Consider the following 4,973-nt stretch of genomic DNA (forward strand, 5'->3'; position numbering starts at 1 on the left):
TCCAGAACAAACACTGCAATTTTACTCTCCCATAACAGTTTCTTGGCTCCTTCAACACATTCCAGTACAGCAGCATCACAGATTCACTACAGAAAGGACTTACTTGATCAGCTGATCTAGTTTACTGCCAAGCTAGCATTGTTCTCTATCGTATGAGGCCTAACTCTTTGGGAAAGACGGGGTATAACATCCAGCAAAAGGAGAGGCTCTGTCCTTCAAGATATAGGAAGTACTACCAGAAATAATACTTTTTTTCTGGCAGAGCTTAAGTCCAAGCCATACAAGAACCAGGGCCAAGGGTGCAGAATAATCTCCTCATGACAACTTGCTAGGGTCACCCAGAGAGGCTTTTTGTGGCTTATGTGCTTTGGGGGTTTCATATTCTATTGTGAAAGGAAGTTTAAAGTGGGGAGGTTTTTGTTCAGCTACAGTTAGAGACAGGCCAAGACCAAAACCTTGTAATTACAGAATCCCAAATCTTGGAAATGTCCACAGATGTATTCACACTTCACAGCACAGACTCAACTTTCCACTACATAAGGACCAGTAACTGTTTTTTTTAACATGCAAATATTAAGCTCAACCAGCTACACAAACACAGTGGCTGCAGAAAGTACAGCATGTTTCTGTATTTGCAATGCAGACAAATGTGTTTTAAAAGAATCCGCAGCATCCATTAGGAGCCTGGATTCCCAGATCAGCCTGAACACAGCCAATGTGACACCCTGTTTCTCCACATCTCCGTTGAAGTGCTTGTTTGCTGTTTACTTTGTGTTACAGAAGTACCAAGCCACAGGATCCAGTCCTGCCAATTCTGCCACTTTTGACATGACAACTGTCCCTCTTCCACATAGTGATAACGACTTTGAAATTCATTTGGCATTTCAGTTTCCTTCCTGCTTCTTTCAACAGCTACACAAATGATGTCAACACATACAGAACAATAGTGTATCATGAGCTGATAAGCACAAAGTGAACAGGAGCCTGTGTCCACAGGGCGATTCCCCAAAAGAGACTTGCACACATTTAAACGTTATAGAATCGATAATTCTCACAGAAACAAGGGAGACAGAATTTATTGCTCTGTTCTTTTGTGTTGTAGGTCCCGGATGCTGGGATCACTGGTTAGAAATGATGTAGACAGATCTTGCAAAGCAGAAAGCTAAGCTGGGCAGACCTGAGCTTTCTAAGAGGGAAAACTGAGCTGTCCCACAGCTGTGTCTCAGTCCTCACAGTCACTAGGGGCTTACCTTCTGCAGTGCCTGAAGGAAGGAGCAGGACCACAGCCCAGCTCACCACACTGAATACACATACATGTTGTGTGACATTTACACTTCAAGCCAGAGGACTTTCCCTGCAAATCCATTGTAGGATAAATCACAGCAAAATATCGTGTTCTTAAGAGGTTTCTTGGTTTATCTTCCTCAGTGAAAAAGTGGATTCAAACATTTCTCTAACAGCAACAAAATAAGAAGAGCAAAATACACAAATACACAAAGCACAAATACAAACTCAATGTTATTTTTCGTAGTGGAGACATTTAATGCCAGTTTCATATTTTGGCAGTTGAAAATCCTGGGACTGTCCATTAAGACACTTTCTAAAATATTAAATAAAAATTGCAACAACTCTGTACCCAAAGAAGAGTATCAATGAGGCAATGAACTCATGGCACACAGTCTCTGGCAGTAGAGACATCTTTGCCTTTCACTGCTTCATTCTGTTGCCAGAGCACTATCGTAAGAGTGTTGGTTTAAATCAGGATGATTCAATGACAAGATTTCTAACACATGCAGTTTGGGAGAGGGGAGCAGGGAGAAATATGTGCACTGCTAACACTGACCCACCATGCCAGCACCCAGGCAAGGGAACCCAGCCAACAGCACCCTGGGGAGACCCTTTCAAACACAGCATGTGGAAGAACCATGCCAAGGGGCTCTTCAGTCCCGCTCTAAAAGCACTGCTTAAAGCCTCCCCCCGCCTTCTTTTCTTGAACGAGCAGTTTGCTTTCATGAGCATACCCATCCGTCAGCTGTTTAACAGCAAAATGTGGACACAGTTTTAACATTGGCACTTCAAACACCAGGGGCATGTCAGCTCATGCTAGGATTTTAAGTCTCTAAAACAGGAGTGAATGCAATTTAAGTGTGAAAAGTAACTTTTCTATAAATATGAATAGGTTGAATTTGAGAGCTTTGAAAACTTGATAGTGCCAGTGAAATCCTGCTACTATGAAGACAACCAGCCTTTGCTCCCTCCAATACGAAATCATTTTAAAGCCTGTTTGCTGACTGGTTTTACAGTTACTGCAAAGTGAGAAAACTTCCAAATTCACACTTCCCCTAGTACTTTTTGCCACAGAGAATCTTATTGCAATTAGTCTGGTTTGTAATGGAAAACAGATGAAAGTAGAAATTAAATCAAAACCTTGCCACATATCTAAGGTGTTTTCATGCCATGCATCCCAAGAAGTTTCCCCAAAACCAACAACATTAAATTAAAAGCTCAAATATTTCTACCAGACGCAACAAATGCAGATTAAGCTTAAATTTAAATGGGAAGTGAAAAGATTTTTCCTTCTCCTCACCTGCCAAGTCTTCAAAGTTCAGGGCTCTGTGTTTCTCTTTCAACACTTAGCAGCAGAAACACCTAGGGTTGAGTGGAGAGATTTCCTCCTCACACTGGCATTATTCATTATTTCTGAAGTGTCGACAAATGTCTTCAACACTATACAACACACACAAACAGAGAGTCCCTGCCCCAACGAATTTACAGTCTGAGGCTGTTATCTTTGTTCTGCTTTGGTATATCACCACTGATTTCAACAGGGCACCAGATGAGCCCAAGCCAGCTTCTACCAGCAGTTTCCTACTGCTCTTAGCAGGAGCTGGACCAGCCTCAGTCAGACTAAGTTACAGAATTAGCCATTGCAGGAGAAAGCAGAGTTCTTGGCATGCCTGCCAACAGCAAAAAACCTGATTCTCAACAGTTTTGGTTTAAATTAAGTGTATATTTGAATGTTTTCACACATAATACATTTTGAGAGCTTAAAGAGCTCCCTTTCACTGTATCTTTCAACCACAGCAGTGCTACAGATCAACCAGCAGTAGGCAATTTCTGAACCAAGGCAGACTGGCAGCTACAGTAACAGCTCCAGCTGGTGGAAGTTGGTGAAAGTTTTGTTTTGTTTTCTGGAATTTTTTGTGCTAAGCTTTCTGCCAGGACATTTCACACACTGGAAGTGTGTATTTTTTCTGACATTTTGAGAGCCTCCAAATGTTCCTGCAAATAGCTTAAGAAATTTATTCCAAATTCAAGTGCCACAACTTCTGCACATCCAAAATTCTGCACTGAGTTGCAATCCGTGATTTTTCCCCCGCTGTGCTTTGTGGAAGAGAGCACAGTCACGCAGGCCTGTGAACTAACACACACAAAAGGCACCTACACACAAAAGGTCGTACGAGGATAGTACCAACTGGACATAATACCTTTCTGGTTTATGATCTAGCTGGAGCATGGGTCTTTGTCAACATTCATATGGAAGCCAGACTTGATTTTAAACTTGGTAATAATCACTTATTGCAGTTCAAGCAGCATTTGGATCCACAAGTGGAATACATTCCAGCCAAAAGCAGAATGGACTTTACTGCTATGACCAGGGAAAGAAGCATCTTAAAGCCACAACTTGTCCTAATTCCTACTGATTCATACAATGCCAAAGCCCAGCATCAGCACATCAAAATGCCACAGCTTACAACAAAACAAACCCACCACTCCATGAACCAGACTAAGTTCAGACAAAGACCATGTGAAATGACAGAGAAAACTCTCCAGTTACAGAACATCTTCAAAGTCACAAGCTGGCGGTGTCCCCACCCAAAGCCCTCTCCAGCCTACCTGGTGCCGTCTTCAGGTAGTGAGGGATCCAAAAGGGCTTTCTTGCTTATTGCATTTTGTTGATCTGCTCTGTCTTCCAGAGAGGACATGGCCATCAACTGCTGTTAACATCCAAGCAAGATGCTAGGTGTTTCTTTCTTTCTGTCTTCCAGCTTAGAACTGCTTCTTGCAGTTATCTCTGGTTACAAGTAGTATTTTCCCAAATTGCTCAGAGATGTTCTCCCCTTGGAGAGACAAGAAGTCCAAGTGGCTTCCATTTTCTTCCTCAAGCACTTGGCTCAGTCACTCAGCCATTCTGGAAAGCAAAAATCAAGATCATGAGACTTCTGTGCAACAGAACAGCCAATCAGTTTACCATAAAAAGTGAAAATGGCAATTTTTATGTTCAACACAAGCAAATTGCTGCCTGATCCTTTTTAATGGCTTTTCCCCCCCACCCCCACCTCTCCCCCATTTCATTGATATTTTCAAAGGTTCCAAAACAAACTGAGGCAATAAATAGCTTTCATCAGAAAGCATCCAGTCTGGAAACACTGCTTGGGGATTTAATAGGGTAACTACTGGTATACAGTGTATCAAAATACTTAACTAGTTTCCTGAACAAAGTTTTAGCTTGTACTTAGCTCCCCTGTTTTGAAAACCAGAACCTCAGTTGTTTCTCTCCTGTAGCATCACTGACAGCACACTCCGTGCAGAGCTGACAGGACCGGACACAGTGCTCAGCTATGTGCAATGTATAATTCAAGATAATCTTTTCCCATCCTGAAACGCTCCATTTACTGTGGAACCACTCTGGAATACAAGCCTAGTATTGGATTGGTTATCTGGGTAAGAAAGGGTTTTTTTTGCCACATCTTTCAGAAGGGGATGGAATGTTCCAAGATGCATTAGATTTAGGTTATTGTGAAAATGGGATCCACTGTGAAGGTTATAGGCGAGCTTAGCTTCTGAGTGCTTATAAAATTTTGGATACCCAGGCTCGGAGTATGAGTCCAAGTTCTATATAGAAGCTGCCTCCAGCTTGAAGGAAATAAGGACTCCAGAGGAACCAAAGACTAGCTGATTTCCTTTATAAA

At 42.1% G+C, this 4,973-nt stretch overlaps 1 long non-coding RNA gene across 1 annotated transcript; it reads right to left on the bottom strand.

Annotated features, from left to right (window-relative positions):
• Positions 1 to 2,016: 2,016 nt before the first annotated feature.
• On the bottom strand, positions 2,017 to 4,231 carry LOC115614425. Its single transcript, XR_003993722.1, has 2 exons — positions 3,898 to 4,231; positions 2,017 to 2,649 (listed from the first exon to the last, which is right to left on the bottom strand). It is a non-coding gene; the product is annotated as an uncharacterized LOC115614425 (long non-coding RNA).
• Between the last annotated feature and the right edge of the window lie 742 nt (positions 4,232 to 4,973).

This window comes from Strigops habroptila, chromosome 11 (genome assembly GCF_004027225.2).
Source record: "Strigops habroptila isolate Jane chromosome 11, bStrHab1.2.pri, whole genome shotgun sequence".
Classification (NCBI taxonomy): Eukaryota; Metazoa; Chordata; class Aves; order Psittaciformes; family Psittacidae; genus Strigops; species Strigops habroptila.